The sequence below is a fragment of the Pan troglodytes genome, chromosome 9, assembly GCF_028858775.2.
Source record: "Pan troglodytes isolate AG18354 chromosome 9, NHGRI_mPanTro3-v2.0_pri, whole genome shotgun sequence".
Lineage (NCBI taxonomy): Eukaryota > Metazoa > Chordata > Mammalia > Primates > Hominidae > Pan > Pan troglodytes.
In genome coordinates, this window is record NC_072407.2 from 240,982 (window position 1) to 265,258 (window position 24,277).

The following is a 24,277-nucleotide window of genomic DNA, read 5'->3' on the forward strand; positions in this document are numbered from 1 at the left end:
TATCTGTATAAACATGGAAATATTTCCACCGCTCTCTGTATAAACATGGAAATATCTACACCGCTATCTGTATAAACATAGAAATATCTACACCGCTATCTGTATAAACATGGAAATATCTACACTGCTATCTGTATAAACATGCAAATATCTACAGCGCTATCAGTATAAACATGGGAATATCTCCACCGCTATCCGTATAAACATGGAAATATCTACACTGCTATCTTTATAAACATGGAAATCTCTGCACCGCAATCTCTATAAACATGGAAATACCTACAACACTATCTGTGTAAACAAGGAAATATCTATACAGCTGTCTGTGTAAACATGGAAATGTGTACACCGCAATCTGTGTGAGGATGGAAATATCTACCCCGCTATCTGTATAAACATAGAAATTTCTACACCTCCATCTGTATAAACATGGAAATATCTACACCGCTATCTGTATAAACATGGAAATATCTACACCGCTATGTGTATCAACATGGAAATATCTACACCGCCATCCCTAAAAACATGGAAAAATCTACACAGTCATCTGTATAAACTTGGAAATATCTACACCTCCATGAGAATAAACATGGAAATATCTACATAAATATCCGTATCAACGTGGAAATAGCCACACCGATATCTGTATAAACGTGGAAATATCTACACCGCCATCTGTATAAACATGGAAACATGTACACAGTCATCTGTATAAACATGGAAATATCTACACCGCTGTCTGTATAGACATGGAAATATCTACACCGCTATCCCTATAAACATGAAAATGTCTACACCGCTATGTGTATAAACATGGAAATATCTACATGGCTATCTCTATAGACATAGAAATATCAACACCGCTATCTGCATAAACACGGAAATATCTACACCGCTATCTGCATAAACATGGAAATATCTACATCGTTATCTGTACAAACATGGAAATATCTCCACCGCTATCTCTATGAACATGGAAATATCTCCACCGCTATCTCAATAAACTTGGAAATATCTGCAATGCTATCTTTATAAACATGGAAATATCTACTCCACTATCTGTATAAACATGGATATATCTACACTGCCATCTGAGTAAACATTGTAATAGCCACACCGCTATCTGTATAAACATGGAAATATCTACACCACCATCTGAATAAACATACAAATATCTACACCACTATCTTTATAATTATGGGAATATCTTCACCGCTATCTCTGTAAACATGGAAATATCTACACCGCTACCTGTATAAACATGGACATGTCTACACCGCTATCTCTATAAACATGGAATTATCTACACCGCTAACTGCATAAACTTCGAAATATCTACACCACCATCTCTAGAAACATGGAAATATCTCCACCGCTATCTGTATAAACATGGAAATATCTACACCGCTATCTGTATAAACATGGAAATACCTACACTGCTATCTGTATACACGTGCAAATATCTACAGCGCTATCTGTATAAAAATGAAAATATCTCCACCGCTATCTGTATAAACATGGAAATATCTACACCGCTATCTTTATAAACATGGAGATATCTAAACCGCAATCTCTATAAACATGGAAATACCTACAACACTATCCGTGTAAACATGGAAATATCTACACAGCTGTCTGTGTAAACATGGAAATATGTAAACCGCAATTTGTTTGAGGATGGAAATATCAACACCGCAATCTGTGCAAATATGGAAATATCTACACCTATATCTCTGTAAACATGGAAATATCTACACCTCTATCTCTGTAAACATGGAAATATCTACACCACTATCTGTATAAACATGGAAATATCTACAACGCTATCTGTATAAACATGGAAATATCCACACCAAAATCTGTATAAACATGGAAATATCTACACCACAATCTGTATTAACATGGAAATATCTACACCACTGTCTGTATAAAAAAGGAAATACCTACTCCGCTATCTGTATAAATATGGAAATATCTACACCGCTATCTCTATAAACATTGAAATGTCTACACCACGTTCTGTATAAACATGAAAATATCTACAATGCCATCTGCATATACATGGAAATAGCTACACAGTCATCTGTATAAACATGGAAACATCTACACCACTATCTGTATAAACGTGGAAATATCTACACTGCCATCTGTATAAACATAGAAATACCTACACAGCCATCTCTATAAACATGGAAATATCTACAACGCTACCTCTATAAACATGGAAATAGCCACACCGCTATCTGCATAAACATGGAAATATCCCCACTGCCATCTGTAAACACATGGAAATATCTACAAAGTCATCAGAATAAACATGGAAATATCTACACCGTTATTTGTGTAAACATGGAAATATCTACACCGCTATCTGTATAAAGGTGGAAATATCTACACCGCTATCTGTGGAAATATGGAAATATCTACACATCTATCACTGTAAATATGCAAATATCTACTCCGCTATCTATATAAACATGGAAATATCTACACCGCTGTCTGTATAAACATGGAAATATCTACACCACAATCTGTATAAACATGGATATATCTACACCGCTAGCTGTACAAACCTGGAAACATCTACACCGCTATCTGTATAAACATGGAAATATCTACACCGCTATCTGTATAACTATGGAAATATCTACACCGCTATCTCTATAAACATGGAAATGTCTACACCGCTATCTGTATAAACATGGAAATATCTACATGGCTATTTCTATAAATATGGAAATATCTACACCGCCATCTGTATAAACATGGAAATACCTACACAGTCATCTGTTTAAACATGCAAATATCCACACCACTATCTGTATAAACACGGAAATATCTACACTGCCATCGGTATAAACATGGAGATATCTACACAGCCACTTCTATAAACATGGAAATATCTACATCGCTATCTGAATAAACATGGAAATAGCTAAACTGCTATCTGTATAAACCTGGAAATATCTACAACGCTATCTTTAAAAATATGGAAATATCTTCACAGTCATCTGTAGAAACATGGAAATATCTACACCGCCATCTGTATAAACATGGAAATATCTACACCGCTATCTGTATAAACATGGAAATATCTACACCACAATCTGTATAAACATGGATATATCTACACCGCTATCAGTATAAACATGGAAATATCTAAACCACTATCTGTATAAACATGGAAATATCTCCTCCGTTATCTGTATAAATATGGAAATATCTACACCGCTATCTCTATAAACATGGAAATGTCTACACCGCCATCTGAATAAACATACAAATATCTACACCGTTATCTCTATAAATATGGAAGTATCTACACTGCTATCTCTGTAAACACGGAAATATCTACACCGCTACCTGTATAAACATGGAAATATCTACACCATTATCTCTATAAACATGGAAATATCTACACCGCTATCTGCATATACTTGAAAATATCTACACCACCATCTCTATAAACATTGAAATATCTCCACCGCTATCTGTATAAACATGGAAATATTTCCACCGCTCTCTGTATAAACATGGAAATATCTACACCGCTATCTGTATAAACATAGAAATATCTACACCGCTATCTGTATAAACATGGAAATATCTACACTACTATTTGTATAAACATGCAAATATCTACAGCGCTATCAGTATAAACATGGGAATATCTCCACCGCTATCCATATAAACATGGAAATATCTACACTGCTATCTTTATAAACATGGAAATCTCTGCACCGCAATCTCTATAAACATGGAAATACCTACAACACTATCTGTGTAAACAAGGAAATATCTATACAGCTGTCTGTGTAAACATGGAAATGTGTACACCGCAATCTGTGTGAGGATGGAAATATCTACCCCGCTATCTGTATAAACATAGAAATTTCTACACCTCCATCTGTATAAACATGGAAATATCTACACCGCTATCTGTATAAACATGGAAATATCTACACCGCTATGTGTATCAACATGGAAATATCTACACCGCCATCCCTAAAAACATGGAAAAATCTACACAGTCATCTGTATAAACTTGGAAATATCTACACCTCCATGAGTATAAACATGGAAATATCTACATAAATATCCGTATCAACATGGAAATAGCCACACCGATATCTGTATAAACGTGGAAATATCTACACCGCCATCTGTAAAAACTTCGAAATATCTACACAGTCATCTGTATAAACATGCAAATATCTACACCTCCATCTGTATAAACATGGAAATAACTACACTGCCTCCTGTGTACACATGGAAATATTTACACAGCCATCTCCATAAACATGGAAACATCTACACCGGTATCTCTATAAACATGGAAATATCTACACCGCTATCTGTATATACATGGAAATAACTGAACCGATATCTGTATAAACATGCAAATATCTACACCGATATCTGTATAAACATGGAAATATCTACATCTCTATCTGTATAAACATGGAACCATCGCCACCGCTATCTGTATAAACATGGAAATATCTACACCGCTATCTCTATAAACATGGAAATATCTACACCGCCATCTGTAAAAACGTGGAAATATCGACACTGCCATCTGTATAAACATGGAATGATCTACACCACCATCTGTATAAACATAGAAATATTTACACTGCTATCTGTATACACATGGAAACATCTACACAGCCATCTGTATAAACATGGAAATATCTACACCGCTATCTCTAAAAACATGGAAATACCTACACCGCTATCTCTACAAACATGGAAATATCTACACCGCTATCTCTATAAAGATGGAAATACCTACACCGCCATCTCTATAAACATGAAAATATCTACACTGCCATCTCCATAAACATGGATCTATCTACAACGCCATGTGTGTAAACATGGAAATATCTACACCGCCATCTCTATAAACGTGGAAATATCTACACCGCCATCTGTATAAACTTGGAAATATCTACACCGCTTGCTCTATAAACATGGAAATATATACACCGCCATCCCTGTAAACATGGAAATATCTACAACACCATCTAAATAAACAAGAAAATATCTATATCGCCATCTATATAAACCTGGAAATATCTACAACGCTATCTCTATAAACATGGAAATATCTACACCGCCATCTGTAAAAGCATGGAAATATCTACAATGTCATTTATATAAACATGGAAGAATCTACACTACCATCTGTATAAACTTGGAAATTCCTACACTGCCATCTGTATACACATGGAAATAACTACACAGCCATCTGTATAAACATGGAAATATCTACACCACTATCTCCATAAACATGGAAATACCTGCACCGGTATCTCAATAAACATGGTAATATCTACACTGGTATCTCTATAAACATGGAAATACCAACACTGCTGTCTCTATAAACATGGAAGTATCTACACCACTATCTCCACAAACATGGAAATAACTACACCGCCATCTCTATAAACATGAAAATATCTACACTGCAATCTCCATAAACATGGAACTATCTACACCGCCATCTGTATAAACATGGAAATATCTACACTGACATCTGTATAAAGATGTGAATATATACACCGCGAGCTGTATAAACATGGAAATATCTACACAGCTATCTGTATAAACATGGAAATAGCAACACCGCTCTCTGTATAAACATGGAAATACGTACACAGCTATCTGTATAAACATGGAAATACCTAACACGCTATCTGTATAAACAAGGAAATATCTTCATTGCCATCTATGTAAACATGGAAATATCTACACCGCCATCTGTATAAACCTGGAAATACCTACACAGTCATCTCTATAAACATGGAAATACCTCCACGAGCATCTGTATAATAATGGAAATATCAACACTGCCATAGGTATAAACATGGAAATAACTACACAGCCATCTCTATAAACATGGAAATAGCTACACCGCTATCTGTATAAAAATGGAAATATCCACACCGCTATCTGTATAAACATGGCAATATCTACACCGCCATCTGTGTAAACATGGAAATATCTACACAGAAATTTGTATAAACATAGAAATATCTACACCGTCATCTGTATAAAGATGGAAATACATACACGGCTATCTGTATAAACCTGGAAATACCAACACCACTATCTGTATAAACTTGGAAATATCTACACCGCTATCTGTATAAACATGGAAATATCTACACCGCTATCTGAATAAACATGGAAATACCTACAATGCTATCTGTATAAACATGCAAATATCTACACCACTATCTATATAAACGCGGAAAAATCTACATCGCTATCTGTATAAACATGGAAACATCTCCACCGCTATCTGTATAAACATGGATGTATCTACACCGCTATCTTTATAAACATGGAAATATCTACATCGCCATCTCTATAAACAGGAAGATATCTACACCGCTATCTGTATAATCATGGAAATATCTACACAGCCATCTACATAAACAAGGAAATAACTACACCACCATCTGTATAAACATGGAAATATCTTCACCGCCATCTGCATAAACATAGAAATATCTACACTGCCATCTGTAGAAAGATGGAAATATCTATACCGCGATCTGTGTAAACATGGATATATCTACACCGCGACCTGTATAAACATGGAAATATCTACACCGCTATCTGTATAAACATGGAAATATCTACACCACGTTCTGTATAAACATGGAAATATCTACACCACTATCTGCATAAACATGGAAATATCTACCCCACCATCAGTATAAACATGGAAATATCTACACTGCCATTTGTATAAACATGGAAACATATACACAGCCATGTCTATAAACGTGGAAATAGCTACACCGCTATCTGTATAAACATGGAAATAGCCACACCGCTATCTCTATAAACATGGAAATATCTACACCGTTATATGTATAAACATGGAAATATATACAGCGCTATCTGTATAATCATGGAAACTTCTTCACCACGATCTGTATGAACATGGATAGATCTACACCGCTATCTGTATAAATACGTAAATATCTACACTGCTCTCTGTATAAACATGGAAATATCTACACCACTATCTGAATAAACATGGAAATATCCACACTGCCATCTGTATAAATTCGGAAATATCTAAACCGCTATCTCCATTAACATGGAAATATCTACACCGCCATCTGTATAAACATGGAAACAACTACACAGCTATCTCTATAAACGTGGAAATATATACACCGCCATCTCAACAAACATGGAAATATCTACAGCGCCATCTACATAAACAAGGAAATACCTACACTGCCATCTATCTAAACATGGAAATATCTACACCGCTATTTGTATAAACATGGAAATATCTACAGTGCCGTCTGTATAAACATGGAAATATCTACATCACCTTCTCTATAAACATGGAAATATCTACACCGCCATCTCTATAAACATGAACATATCTACACCTCCATCTCCATAAACATGGAACTATCTACACAGCCATTTGTGTAAACATGGAAATATGTACTCCTCTATCTGTATAAACATGGAAATATCTACTCAACCATCTTCTTAAACATGGAAATATCTTCATCGTGACCTGTATAAACGTGGAAATATCTACACCGCTATCTCTATAAACGTTGAAATATCTACAGCGCTATCTCTATAAACGTTGAAATATCTACACCGCTATCTCTATAAACTTGGAAATATGTACACCGCCATCTCTGTAAACATGGAAATATTTACACCGCCATCTACATAAACTGGGAAATATCTACACCGCCATCTATATAAACATGAAAATATCTAAACCGCCATCTGTATAAACATGGAAATATCTACACTGCCGCCTGTAGAAAGATGAAAATACCTACAGCACGATCTTTATAAACATGGAAATATCTACACCGCTATCTGTATAAACATGGAAATATCTACAATGCTATCTGTATAAACATTGAAATATCTACACCATGATCTGTGTAAACATGGAAATATGTACACCGCTATCTGCATAAACATGGAAATATCTACACCGCTATCTCTATAAATATGGAAATATCTATACCACTATCTCTATAAACATGGAAATATCTACATCGCTATCTGTATAAACATGGAAACATCTCCACTGCTGTCTGTATAAACATGGAAATATCTGCACCGATATGTGTATAAACATGGAAATATCTACACCGCTATCTGTATAAACATGGAAATACCAACACCGCTATCTGCATAAACATGGAAATATATACACCGCCATCTCTATAAACATGGAGATATCATCCCCGCCATTTACATAAAGAAGGAAATATCTACACCGCCATCTATATAATCATGGAAATCTCTACACCGCCATCTGTATAAACATGCAAATGTCTACACTGCCATCTGTAGAGAGAAATATCTACACCGCGATCTGTATAAACATGGAAATATCTACATCGCTATCTGAATAAACATGGAAATATCTACAACGCTTTTTGAGTAAACGTAGAAATATGTACACCATGATCTGTATAAACACGGAAATATCTACACCGCTTTCTGTATAAATATGGAAATATGTACACCGCTATCTGTATAAACATGGAAATATCTACACCGCTTTCTGTATAAAAATGGAAATATCTATACCACTATCTCTATAAACATGGAAATATCTACACCACTATGTGTGTAAACATGGATATATCTCCACTGCTGTCTGTATAAACATGGAAATATCTACACCGCTATCTGTATAAACATGGAAATACCTTCACCGCTATCTGTATAAACATGGAAATATCTACACTGCCATCTGTATAAAGATGGAAATATCTATACCGCGAGCTGCATAAAGATAGAAATATCTACACCGCTATCTCTATAAATATGGAAATACCAACACAGCTATGTGTATAAACATGGAAATACGTACACCACTATCGATATAAACATGGATATATTTACAACACTATCTCTATAAACCTGGAAATACCGAAACCGCCATCTCTGTAGACATGGAAATATCTACACCGCTATCTGCATAAACATGGAAATGTCTACACCGCTATCTGTATAAACATGGAAATAACTAGACCGCTATCTGTATAAATATGGAAATATCTACACCGCTATCTGTATAAACATGGAAATGTCTACTCCGCTATCTGTATAAAGATGGAAATATCTACACCTCTATCTCTGTAAACATGGAAATATCTACACCGCTATCTCTATAAACATGGAAATATCTACACAGTCATCTGTATAAACATGAAAATAACTTCACCACCATCTGTATAAACATGGTAATATCTATACTGCCATCTGTATAAACATGGAAATACCTAAACCGCTCTCTGTATAAATATGGAAACATGTACACCACTATCCCTATAACCATGGAAACACCAACAACGCTATCCAAATAAACATGGAAATATCTACACCGCTATCTACTTCAACATGGAAATATCTACACCACTATCACTATAAACATGGAAATAACTACACCGCCATCTCTATAAACGTGGAAATACCTACACCGCCTTCTCTATAAACATGGAAACATCTATACCACCATGTCTATAAAAATGGAAATAGCTACACCGCCATCGGCACAACCATGGAAATATCTACCCCGCCGTCTGCATAAGCATGGAAAAATCTACACCGACATCTGTATAAACATGGAAATATCTGCAACGCTATCTGCGTAAACATGGAAATATCTGCACTGCTATATGTGGAAACATGGAAATATCTACATCACTATCTGTATGAACATGGAAATATCTACACCGTTATCTCTATAAACATGGAATTATCTACACCGCTATCTCTATAAACATTGAAATATCTACAACGCTATCTGTATAAACATGGAAATATCTACACCGCTATCTCTATACAGATGGAAATATCTACCCCGCTTCTGTATAAACATGCAAATATCTACACAGTCATCTGTATAAACATGGAAATATCAACACCACCATCTCTATAAACATGGAAATATCAAGACTGCCATCTCTATACACATGGAAATATCTACACAGCCATCTGTATAAACATGGAAATATCTACACCGCTATCTCTATAAACATGGAAATATCTACATGGCTATCTGTATAAACATGGAAATATCTATATCACTATCTGTATAAACATGGAAATATCTCCACCGCTATCTCTATAAATATGGAAATATCTACACCGCTATCTGTATAAACATGGAAATATCTACACCGCTATCTGTATAATCATGGAAATACCTACACCGCTATCTGTAGAAACATGGAAATATCTACAACGCTATCTGTGTAAACATGGAAATATCTACAATGCTATCTGTGTAAACATGGAAATATCTACACAGGTTTCTGTGTAAACTGGGAAATATCTACACCACTATCTGTGTAAAGATGGAAATACCTACACCGCAATCTGTGAAAAGATGGAAATATCTACACCGCTATCTCTGTAAACACGGAAATATCAACACCACCATCTGCATAAACATGGAAATATCTACACTGCCATCTGTATAAACATGGAAATATCTACACAGCCATCTCTATAAACGTGGAAATATCTACACAGCCATCTGTATTAACATGGAAATATCTACACCGGTATGTGTATAAACCTGGAAATACCTACACCGCTATCTGTATAAACATGAAATTATCTACACTGCTATATGTATAAATATGGAAATATCTACACCGCTATCTCTATAAAGATGGAAATATCTTCACCGCTATCTGTATAAACATGGAAATGTCTACACCGCTATCTCAATAAACATGGAAATATCTACACCGCCATCTGTATAAACATGGAAATATCTACACCGCTACCTGTATAAAAATGGAAACATCTGCACCGCTATCTTTAAAAACATGGAAATATCTACACCGCCATCTGTATAAACATGGAAATACCTACACCGCTATCTGTATAAACATGGAAATATCTACACCTCTGTCTCTATAAACATGGAAATATCTACACCTCTATCTCTATAAACATGGAAATATCTACACCGCCATCTTTAAAAACAATGAAATATCTACACACTCATCTGTATAAACATGGAAATATCTACACCATCATCTGTGTAAACATGGAAATATCTACACTGCCAGGAGCTCAAGAGCAGCCTGGGCAATACAGCATGGCCTCATCTCTAGAAAAAAATAAGAAATATTAGCTGGCCATGCTGGTGTGCACCTGTAGTCCCAGTTTCTTGTGAAGCTGAGGTGGTAGGATCCACGGAGCCCAGGAGTTTAAGGCTGCAGTGAGCTTGGATAAAGACGGCACTCCAGCCTGGATGACAGAACAAGAACCTGTTTCGAAAAAGAAAAAAGAAAAAAAAACGTAAAAACTAAAAACTGGATGTAGTTTGCTAGTAACTAAACAGCAAATTAATTGTAACATGCTTACATATGAACGATGTCTTTCTTTGATCATAAACCTGCTCACTAAGAAGCTGCTGAAGTCCATGGTAGTGACAGGTACATGTCTGCATCCTTGTCCTGACCTGCATCTTCTTTGATTGTCCCCATCTGTGTCTCCGACTGGCGCTGCCGAACCGTCTTGCTACCTGATCAATGTTGTACTGAACCGGACTGCTAACTGATCAATGTTGTCGAGCTCACTGCACAAAGCTGTTCTTACAAGGTAGATTTCTGCCTGGAATAGCCATACTTACACTGTTTATATTCCTTACTCCTGACCCATCCAACGCAGCACAAGTTCTATTTATTGCCATAGAAACATAGGTCATTTGGAAACACCTCCTTCATTTCTATGGAATGTTCAAACATTTCTGACATTTTGGACTCTGTTCTAGCCTCTTGTTAAATATATCCAGAAAAGAGACAAAGCTTTATGGGGGGGCTATATGCACACATATGCTATAGAATAAGCTATCTAAATGCTTAAAAATACTTTCCATCTGTCACCGCACCTTAATAGGTACACAGAAATTAAGTATGTGTATATCTGTCTGTATAGATACGTATAAATATATATCCCCAAAACAAAAACTCATTCTCTTACTTATACATAGGTAGAATATAGCTGAATATACATATACATTTCTAGGTAGAACAAAAAAACCCTCAGCCTCTTTAGGGCCATGTGTTTTCTCTGAGTAATTGTCACAATTAATTAAAATACATGTGTATGCCTTTTTAGATAAATTTCATCAGACCACTTTCTGTCTGGTTGGAAAATAATAACTGCCTATTTGCTAAGTGCCCCTGCCCCCATACTATGTTCCAGTGAACTAAAGACCTCTGGCAATCATAGATTTACAACTCAGCAAGATTAAACAATTTATTGTTATTTATGACATCCAAGCTGTATCTTCTGTATTATATTCCACATTAGCATCTATCACTTTACATTTGGGAGATCCTGTCCAAAAAATGATTATGCCTCCTAACCAAACATTCAGCAGGGCTGCAGGAACAGGCCCCCTGAACAAACATCCTGCCAAAGTACTTTAAAGCACCGTGAGCTGCCACAGCTGTCCATTTTCAGATGACTCAGCAGATTAGCGTGGAGTCTCTTAGCCTCTGCTTGGTCTGTTCCTTTCAGTGATCTCTCACATGGCCCAGTCCATTCGGTTTGAAAATCCTCATGAAATGAGCAGATTATGATCTGGCTTCAGTAGAGGGCCATGGGGTGGGCATGGAGGGGAGAGGGTTTGCTCTTAACACAGCCTGAGCCTCAGAAAGGTTTCAGATGGAAAAGCATGGCACTGACTCAGCTCATGCTTAACAGGAAATAATGCACAGATCACACCAAAAAAGCCCTTTATGTTGTGTGAAAGTCTATGCCGGAGCAGCTGCTGCCACCTCATGTACTGTGATAGAGTGTGCATGTGTGTGTTTGCGTGTGCATGAGTGTGAGTATGCACACAAATGTGTGCTGGGAGGGGGAGGAGATCACACCTTCCACAGTCGCCACCTCAGCCTTAGCTAGCAGCGTGGAGAATTGCCAAAAGTCAAGAGGAAGCTGCACCAAAGCAACTGTGATCACCACATCAGCAGGCGCTTTCTGGTTAGTAAAGCTACTGGGACTGAAAAACACACACGATCTCGTCCTTCTTTTATTTTAATCAGAGCAAAATATTTTTATAATAATTGTGTTCTATGAATAAATAATTCATAATGCTGTAACCCATTATCACATTCAATCCTCCCAACAACCCTAGAAGATATGTAGACAAGTATTATTACTTTCCCTATTTTTATAAATGAGGAAATAAACCCCAGGAGGCTAGGCGACTTCCCCACGGTCGTAGAAGTTGCAAACAGTAGTATCATGATTCAAATCCAAAGCTTCTCCTTTTGTCTTTATCATTTTAATTTTGAAGGTAATGCATATGCATGTATGATCTTTTAAATCCAGAGATGTATATGGAATAGATAGGAAAAGGGACTCTCCTTCCCCATTATACACGCCCTCCACCCAAGCTATATACACTGTTGACTAGAGTATGTCCTTTCAATCCTATTTTCTATGCCTACATTATATACAGAAAAGCAGGATTACGTTACACACAATATTCCAGTCATTGCTGTTTTTCACCAACAAGCTATCATTCACATCTTTTTCATACTACATATAAATTTATATCCTTTATTTTAGTGGTGTATATTGTGCAGTTGTGTCATAAATTATGTACCTGTTCTCTGTTGAACATATAGATTTTTTCTGAGTTTTTCCTTAGCAAAATGCTGCAGTGAGTACCCTTGTACACAGATGTTTGTACATTTGTTCTAGAAAAATCTACAGCAAAGATTCTTAGATTAAGAGATTCCCAGGTTATTAGAAAACTACTCTATTAATTTAGATATATACTTCCAAATTGCCTGACCAAAAAGTTATGTCAATTTAACTTCTATGAACAGTATACAAACATGACAATTTTCCATCACCTACACCAACTCTGGGTAATTTCATCTTTTTTACAAGTTGATGGATTGTTTTAATTTATATTTCTCTGGTTATTAATAAGGTTGGCCACCTGTTCATGTCTTATTATTGATGATATTTGTATTGAATTGTTGGAATTTTCTTGATTTCAAAAAACGTTTTACATGTCATAGATATTAAATATTTGTTGTAAAACTCTCCTTCCAGTATTGTGTATGTGTTTGGTCAAGTAGAATAAACTCTCGTCCTCTGATTTCAGATTCCTTTCTCTTTCCATTAGAAATCCCTAAATGTAAAACTACATATTGATAGCTAAAAACCAGGATGTTTACTAGAGAAAAAGAATACAAAGGCAATAATTAAATATTATATTTATACAAAATACCTACTAGTACAAACTTAAAAAGAGAAAGTAAAAGTCAAATGCTTCTACGACTTCAGACTAAGAAAAAGAACTTTTGAGGTTGAATGTTCCTGAAATTTTTCTTTTCATACAACTACGGACATGACTTCAAAAGTTGATGTGACTAAAAAATGTAAGATATGAAAGATATTTGAAGACTCAGAGAAGGTGGATTTTCATTTTAACAAGTCACATATATATTCTAGATATCCTCTTATTCGTAACTAAGAGAGTCAAATCAGATGAAAGAATCTAAAAATTTCCCTTTGACTGTGTTAAGTAGAAGTAGTAGAGGCATATTGGCCAAATCTTGAGTGTTTGCAAATTGACTCTTAAGGCTATAGGCTGGCACAGGTCATTGAAGCCCTAGCTTTTTATCTTTAATTTTAAAATCCCCAAACAATTTATACTAATTTTTCTTGTCCATTATTTCCAAATCATCTTGTTTAAAGGTTATTACAGTGCTTGCTCATGTTACTGTTGTCTAACAGAAGGGTATCCGGGGCCTTAAAACTGAGAGGGTTAGGATTAATGATTCCAATACCTATGCTTGGACATCTCCAAAAGTGGGTTCCAACTTCTTGTCCTCAAGTCTGTATAGAAACTAGCAAACTTCCAGAGTTCACAAAAGGCTCAAAGAGAACAGATGTTTTATAGAAAATTCTTAGAGCAAGTTTCACGCATAATGTTGCTGATGCGTGTCTGCCTTTTCAATAAACATCACTATACTTTATCACAAGATTTAATAAAGCAGCTTAGTTAAAAATGCCATCTGGGTCTCTGGACACATTAAACAAAGCTTAAAATAACCACCCCAGCAACTGGGAGGACCCAGCTGTTCTCATAATCTGTCCCACTCCTTTTACTTCCCCATAAAAAGAGTGAATGAAGACCACAGACTAAAAGCATCCAGAAGGAACTGACACAAACAGGGAGATAGATGGAGCCAAGGGCTCCTGTAAGTTTGCTATTGCTCACATAATAGATTTGCTAATTCCACAACCTGCGGATGGTGATTAAGAACGGGAAGCAGAAAGAGGGAAGAGAGAATCACAGAAGGGCTCATTCAAGTTTTCTAATGTATCACAAACCTGTCCTCCCTAATGTCTGGATCATAGCAGCCCATTCCATTCACCTATTCTCTAGTGAACTCCAATAGAAAATACAAAGCCATCACCACCCAGTTCTTTCTCCCTTCTAGAGATGAGCTATTAGCCACCCAATCCCAGATTCTCAGATCCATTCCAGGAAAGAAGCCCTAGGTATTGAAGCACAGCTTTCCCTCCCTCCCTTCTTTCTTCCACCCCAAGATTTGTTCCCCAGATAGTTCTAGTAAATGCAAAACCAAGTATATTCTCATTCTTTAGAGCAACCAGCTTTTCATGGCCAACTGGAATCAAACACAACCTGCACAAACATCTATCTGGAGGACACTCCCAAGTCTTCTACTGAGCCAGCCTTCTGCATACCACTGCATTTCAGCTTCCTAGTTCACAAGACACTGAGACATTCTTGAATTCTGCAAGGTGCACTGTGTGTTAATATCTTGGCTGCTCATCATGTGGCCAATAAAGGGCATGACTAGTCAACAAATAAATTTTCTCTTGGCTAAAACTTGCAACAAAACTGTAAGCTGTTTACCAAGGGGCCCACTACAGGTTATATTCAATATATACAGTCAAATCCTAACTATCTGAGATATATTCAGTTGACCATACACCTTTATATTTCAGTAAAAGGTCTTTACATTTCTCAGTGCTATCGATGTTACAAAGTGCTTTCATATGCAGTGCTTCATCTGATTTCCAGGATAATTAAATGATCCTGTCATACCTGATTTTTAGATGAGGAAACAAGTGGTTTCTGGGTATTTCAAGAGGCTAACGCATCTGCCCTCCAACTTGTATGTGAAAACCAAAAACAAAATTCCAAGGCCCTTCAACCATGTGAATAGACTTTGACTCTTTTGGTCAATATATGGCAGAGCTAGGAAAAGAAGGTGAGTCTTCCAGCTGCTGATACAGGGTTTTTTCTGCCATACTCCATTACCTCCAAGGCTAAAGTCAAAAGAGGGTGTGGTTATCACATGAAAAAATCTGGTTTGGATTTCCCAAATGTGTATGTAGTATTTGGGGATTTACCTTAACTTAACCTACAGTTTTTTTGGGTTGTAACAGTCTGACTCCATTTTTGAAAACAAAACAAAATCGATTTTAAATGCGGAATTATAGATCTTTGCTGTCCAGTATGGTAGCTACTAACCACTTATGGTTATTTGCATTTCTATTTTAATTAATTAAAATTCAGTAAAATGCAAAATTCAGTTCTTCAGTTGCTCTAGCCACATTTCAAGTGTTACAGTAGTCACATATGGCTAGTGGCTGGGACAATGCAGATTATAGAACAGTTCCATCATCAAAGAAACTTCTATTGAACAGTGCTATTATATAATGTCATCTCCAGAGAAAGAAGACTTTAGAAAAAGTCAGAAACGGCGGGGTGCAGTGGCTCACACGTGTAATCCCAGCACTTTGGGAGGCCAAGGCAGGCAGATCCCTTGAGGTCAGGAGTTCAAGACCAGCCTGGCCGACATGGTGAAACCCCGTCTCTAGTAAAAATACAAAAAATTAGCTAGGCGTGGTGGTGCATGCCTGTAACCCCAGCTACTCAGGAGGCTGAGTTGGGAGAATCACTGGAACCCAGGAGGCAGAAGTTGTAGTGAGCCGAGATTGTGCCACTGCACTCTAGCCTGGGTGACAGAGCAAGACTCCATCTCAAAAAAAAAAAAAAAAGAAAAAGAAAAAGTCAGAAACATCTTGAGGAAGGCATAGTGCTGTCATCTGTCCAATATTGAAGATGATTTAAGAATAAGAAAGAAGAAGAGAACAAAGAAGAGAAAAAGAAGTTGCCTTAGGTGTACCTACCCAGAAAAGGACAAAGGCATTCTTGTAGTCATTGTGTTGTATTTTAGCTCTTAAACTTTTTAAGAGATTAGAATAATTTGACACATAGAAGATCTAAACCACTGAAGAGGCTCTGAAGGAGATAAAAGTAGAAAGAAAATAAAAAACTAATTAGGTACAAACTAAGCTTAACCACAATTCGTTTAAACGGTACTATTTACTCTTCACATGATTGGTTTTTCTTTTGCTTTATAGTATGACATAGTTTATATCTTTAAAGGGGAATTAAAATATTTCTGGGAATTTTTAAAAGTAAGTTCACACAGCCACATAAAAACTACAGAAACAGATAAAACCTATCTTCTCATTTATTCCCTAATCCATTCAAATTAAATATAAAAATCCAAGCAGCCACAGTGATATTCAAAAAAGCAAAAGTGAGACAAAACAAAATTCATTTGTCACCTGTGGAGGTAGTTAGCTCACCTAATCTTCACTCCAAACACCAGTAATTTTTAAAAGACAGAAATAAACATATGTTCTGCCTTCCCAGAAGGAACTATGTTTCAGGGTAGCCAAATAACCCAGTTGTGAAGAAAATGGTCTGCTTATAGAAAAATGCCAGCTAAAACATGTAGATAGAATTAGAGAATTAGAAATTCACCATTTTGAAACCCCTAATGAAATAATCAACTCAAGCAAGGATCATTAATAAATGCTAAAACAATCAAGTAACTATTGATACAGAATATAACTGAATATACACATGGTACAAAGTTCACGTCACAGACTACTGGCTTGACCCAAGGGGGAATATAGCAGAGGAGATAGGCAGTGATCACCCTAACCTTGCGATCATCTCACCATCACTAATGATGGGATGTGAATACACATTATTGCCTATGAAATAGTCTTTAAAAAAAGAAGTTGAACCTGAATCTAACTAAACCTTGCAATGGGCTGAACGTGTATGTCTTCCCAAAATTAATATGTTGACATCCTAACCCCAAAGGTGCTGGTATTAAAAGGTGGGGCCTTTAGGGGGTCATTAGATCATAAGGACAGAGGCTTCATGATTGGAATTAGTGCCCTTATAAAAGAGGCCCCAGAGAGCTAGCTAGTCTCTCCCACTATGTGAGGGCCCAGCAAGAAAGCCAATCTATGAACCAGAAAGTTGGTCCTAACCAGATATCAAAACCACATGCTCCTTGATTTTAAACTTGCTAGCCTCTAGGACTGTGAGAAATAAATTTCTGTTCTTTATAAGTCATCCAGTTTTTGGAATTTTGTTACAGCAGGCCTAAAAGCCTTTAGAACTAACTTCAAGTTAACCAGGAAAAAACAGAGTGAAAAGTTAAATGACACCATAAAAAGCAACCAGAAAATTCCAGAAGGGGAAATATTCTACAGGACAACTGACTAGTTTTTCAACAAGTCAATTTCACTAAATAAATACATAAACAAAGAGTATGGGTATTTTCCAGGTTAAAACAGTCTTGAGCTAAATAATCAAATGCAATGTGTGTCCCTTGATTAGAAGAAACTAATTTGAACAAACCAGCCACAAAAGATATTTCAGGGAGACCAAGCTGGAAGGATCACTTGAGGCCAGGAGTTTGAGACCAGCCTGGGCAACGTAGTAAGACCTCCATCTCTACAAAAACAATAAATTAGCTGGGCATGGTGGTGTGCACCTCTAGTCCTAGCTACTCAGGAAGCTGAGGCAGGAAGATCACTTGAGCCCAGGAGTTTGAGGCTGCAATGAGCTATGATTGTTTCACTGCACTTCAGGCTGTGTGAAAGAGCAAGACTTTGTCTCAAAAAATAAAAGGACATTTCATAATAATTGAGGAAATCTGAATGTGGACTGGGTAATAAATGATATAAAAAAGCCATTTTTTATTTTGTTTGAAAAGATGATTTTGTAACTATACAGGAAAATGTTCTTTTTTTTAAGAAATCTGTACTAAAGAATTTAGGGGTAAAATATCATTTTCTTTAATATACTTTCAAGCACAAGCAAAAAATAGTCATGACACAAATATAGCAAAATGTTTACAATCTATGTTCTATGCTTGCCTGTGAGTGCCATTAATCTCATCTCTCTGCTTTTCTGAAAGTTTGAAAATTTCAAAGTTTTATAATAAATTTTTTTACATCCCATAATTTTATAATAATTTTTTTAAAGTTTGAAGCAAATCAACAACTATAGCTTCAAAAATATCCTGACCCACAATAAACATTGAACAGGGTATATTTCTCCCATTTCCTAAAAAAGTAGGCCCAGGAAGGAGTATGAGAGCTGCCATAGCTCTCCCAAGGCTCATTATTCTCCATCACTCCATGGGAAATCCCAAAATAAATTTTTTAAAAAGTTGTTTAAATTTATAATGTTTTTGATTCTATAATAATTTTATAATAAAATAATTGTAAAATATTTTTCATTTTATAATTTATAAAAATTTTTATACATGTTTATGTTTGAAATGTCTATTTCAAACTTTATGAGATATTAAAATATAAGTAATATAGTTCATCATTTTAGAAATGCCATGCTTTTCTTCTCCAGCAATTACATAATCAAAGAGTAACTGTAGTTTTTCCTGGAACATTGCTTTGTAGGCTGGGCATGGTGGTTCATGACACTTTAGGAGGCCAAGGCAGGCAGATCTCTTGAGATCAGGAGTTTGAGACTAGACTGGGCAACACAGAGAAACCCTATGAGTAGTACAAACACAAAAATCAGCTGTGCGTAGTGGCGTGCACCTATAGCCCCAGCTACTCAGGAGGCTGAGGTGGGAAGATCACCTGAATCTGGGGAGGTCAAGGCTACAGTGAGCCAAGACTGTACCATTGCACTCCAGCCTGGGCAACAAAGTGAGACCCTGTGTCAAAAAAAAATGAAATTTAATTGAAAAAAAGAAAATTGCTTTGTAAAATTAATTTTTCAATCAAAACCAAGATTTTTCAGATATAGAGAATGCAGCCCACTGGTCAGATTTGTCAGTTCAAAGAGAATAAATTCTAGTTTCCTATTTTTCTAGCCTGCTTATGATTATCCAATAGGATATCAAAAAAGACCAAAGCCTTTGGGATCCATGTTCAGTATTCCTGAGTCTAACTCAGGATGCCAAATCAGGAGACAAGCACATTCTCATCAATTTTCAATCATTCGAGACCAATTTTGCTTATAATTATCCAGTTCTTTTAGACCACCTTTCTCCTGTAGCCAGCCTTATGGCTATTCACTTCACTTTAGCATAAGCCCCCAAGAAGGTGAACAAAATGAGGAAACGATTGGTTAAAGTTGGCATTTGAAATTCTGAAACATGTCCACCATTCCCTTCACCCATGCCCGCCCCTCTTAGAAGTAGTACTTTCAGATTATTTAAGGGTCGATGCTTCTATGTGGATTTTGTCATCTGTCCTTTATAACAGCTAGTAGGTTTAATTTGACTCTATTTTCAGCATATATTGACCTATGCTAATTATCTGTTAAAATAAATTCCACTCTTAGAGTTAATAAAGTGTGTGTGTCATGGAAGACCCATTGAAGTAAGAAGCTGAGTAGCCCTTATGGTAAAGTGGGACAAGAAATAATAAGACATAATAATTTTCCCAAGCAAATCAACAACCGTGGCTTCAAAAATATCTTGACCCACAACAAGTATTGGACAGGCCATGTTTCTCTCACTCCCTAAAAAATTGGCTCGGGAAGGAGTATGAGAGCTCCCATAGCTCTCCCAAGGCTCATTATTCTCCATCACTCCACAGGAACAGCCTGTCAGAGAAGAGTGAAAGACCATTTGTCAACCTCTCTTCAACTCCCTGATTCTAGCCAAACTTCATCAATCTCAAGTGAGGAGCCAGAGAGAAATCAAACCCCATATATCCAGCATCATTGTCTACTGGAGTCAAAAATCACAATTCCACTACCCACCCCAACACCACTGGCCCTGTTTCTCCCAATTGCTTTTTATTGTGTTTTTTAAAAAATCCTCTTTCCCCATCCCTGCAACACCGAGAAGGAGGAATTATAGTAGATAAATATGAAGCATGGAGATCCTTTAAAAATGTTTTTAATAATAAATGAGAAAATGAAAAGGAGAGGGTTGGGAAGGAAGGAGGGAATTCAAATGCCAGGGAATTGTGCAGTTTCGCCTTTAAAGATGTTAACACTCATTTATACATCTGCAAGACACTCCCCTTAAAGAAAAGTTCTATGAGTGTGGGTCTGGTTGCATGAATAAGGATAAAATTACCTTTTTAGACGATGTTTCCCACATATCATTCAGAGACCCCTGAAGTTAGGTATCCCTCTTGTAGATGTCCTTGAGATGCTGCTGGACCTGGGAAAGAGGAAACTGGGATATGGGTCTATGCCAAAAGGTGCTTCTAGTTATAGGACAGAGAGGAAAGGGGCAGAGGGAGAAAAACCCGAAGTCTGAGAATCTGGATTGCAGAAGACTACCGAGGTCGTGGGAGAAGGGAGAGAAAACAAGGATGAAAAGCGAAAGGGGAAGAGGCATGAAATGTTGTCAAATGTCAAAAGGCATTTGGAGAGAAGTTGGGAATTGCATTAAGAAAACCACTGCAAATCTCGTTTCAGACCATTTAGAGATATGCCCCCTGGGAACTGCGAGCTCAGGCTGTTTAGCATCAAACAAATGGATCCACTCCATCCCTACCCTAATTAAATAAATCATTCAGTAATTCCACTGGGTTAAAGAACCAAAATATTAAAAACCTTCAGGGCCTACTCTTGCCAAATATGTCAGGGATCGTGTGTGTGTGTGTGTGTGTGTGTGTGTGTGTGTGTTCTGAGACACCACTACTGTTAAATAGGCAGAGCTAAGACTTAGGGGACTGGCAGATTATTGCAAAAAGGGCACGGGGCAGAGGGACTATGTTGTGAGCCTGGGAAAGAAGTTTGTGTGGGGACTGTGGGCAGTGAACGCGTTGGGAACAATATGGAAAACTGGGAGCTGCCTTGGAATCTACAGGGCCAGGTAAGAGAATGTCCGAAAGAAAAATGAGCAGGTGCGGGATGTGTGCAGAGTCGGAGAAGAGTCCAGGGCACCCGGAGTGGCTCCAGGAACGACGGACACCCCTCAAGGCTTTTGGGGGTGGTGGGTACTAATAGAACCCAGTGTCCGGGGTGCGCCGGGGAGGCTGCAAGCACGGTGGGAGTGGGGCGCTGGAGGGTGAGGACGCGGGAGTGAGGAAGCAAAGCCTGGGCCGGGCAGGGGCCTCCCAGCTGGGCCTGGAGGCAGCAGGGGGACAAGGGCTAGGAGAGGGCATGGCAGCAGCGCGGCGGGAAGCGAGGGGCATCTGGACACTCACCCCGTTGGCCGTGGCCATCTGCCCCACGATCTCGATGGCCGTCCTGCTAAAGTACCTGCCGTCGCTGCCCACCACCGTGGTGCAGCCCCGACGGTCGCACAGGTCAATGGACGATAGCACGCTCTGGATGAATTTGGGCAGGTAGTTGCGCTGGCCCTCGAAGAGGCCGGTAGGTCGACGCAGAACCCCGCCGCCGGCCCGCCGCAAGTCCTCGTAGGGCACGGTGGGCACTGTCAGCACCGGGATGGGGCTCCCCTCCGTGGTGCCTCCTGGCCGGTCCTACTGTGGCTCCCGGGGCCGGAGAGAATCTGCAGCCTGCCGGGGGCCTCCACCAGCCTGGCCGCGTGCTGGGACTCCGCCTCGCGCCCGGGCCCCCTCTCTGGCAGGTCTGCACCCTGCGCCCGCCCGCCTGGGGACCGCCCGCCCCTCCTCTCAACGCGGCCGCTCGCTGACTCCCTCGGCGGAGATTGCTTCTGCCTTCCTGTAAAGTTTTCTCCCGCCCAACTTCTCCGCTGCCAGACCGCCCGAGGTGCCCTCAGTTTCTCCCCAAGTTGGACTCACTTTCGGGGTGTCCCAAAAGCCTGATTCCAGGGCCTGCTAGCCCGACCCCGGTGACGCCTGCACCCGCGCCTGGCCCCAGCCTTCACGCGCGATCGCCGCCCTCCGGGGCACACCCTCCGCCAGATAACAGCTGGCGGGCGGCGAGACTTTGGGCAGAGTCCGGGTTCCTCTCTGGCGCCAGGCCCGTCTCCCTGTCTCCCTGGGAATGCGCAGCCTACAGGCACCAGTTTCTCTTTAGAACAAGCATGGGGAGGGATTTGGGAGGGGGCTGAAACCTTTTGCCATCAGCGAACAGCCTCAGCCAAAAACAACCCTGGAAAGGCGAGCTAAGAATGGTTATCTCCTGCCAGCGCTGAAATCGGAGGCTTGGTGCTGCGTGTGGGGTGTGTGTGTGTGTGTATGTGTGTGTGTACCCTCCCACCCCAACCATTTGTTGAAGGGAATCACCACTGTCAGACTTCAATCCAACAGGACCCACTCGAGCCATCCACACTTTCCCCAGCCTCCTCCAAAACAGCACACTTTCCGGTATGGACAATTCTTTTTTTTTTTTTTTCCACTTGTTTGTTTGTTTTGGTGGTTGCAACAGCAGCAACACAGACGACACATATTTCCCTATTCTTCTCGCCCTTCTCACCCTCCCTACCCAGCTCCTGCCTTAGAAACAGGCTTGGCCTACACTGTATCTGTCCACACTGCCTGAACTCTTCCATGAATTAATCGTTTTCAATAGGAGGGGGCTAAATCCCTTATTAATGCCCTACCAGGAGTGAATGAATAAAGCCAAGTTAAAGGGGAACTGGGTACCACATACTGTGCTAGGTTCCTTTGCATGTATCCTTTCATTCTGCTGGAGCTAAAGATGTTCTGCCTCCTCTCCATAAAACGCACCCAAACTACAAAACCAGGAAATTCTCCATAGAAAATAGGAGAGAAGAGAGAAAAGACTAACAGGATAAACCCCAAAGCAGGAAGAAAGTTTTGTCTCCCATTTCGCTCAAGGAATTTTTGGACCCACCAAGGCTACTGTCCTGAAAGATCCTGCTGCTTCTCCTTCCCCAAATATTGTCCACTTCCTGAGAGTAAGGCTGACTTGCCACAGGCTTATAAAGTGTTTGGTCACAGTAAGACAACTGTGAGTAATAACACACATTGTATACTG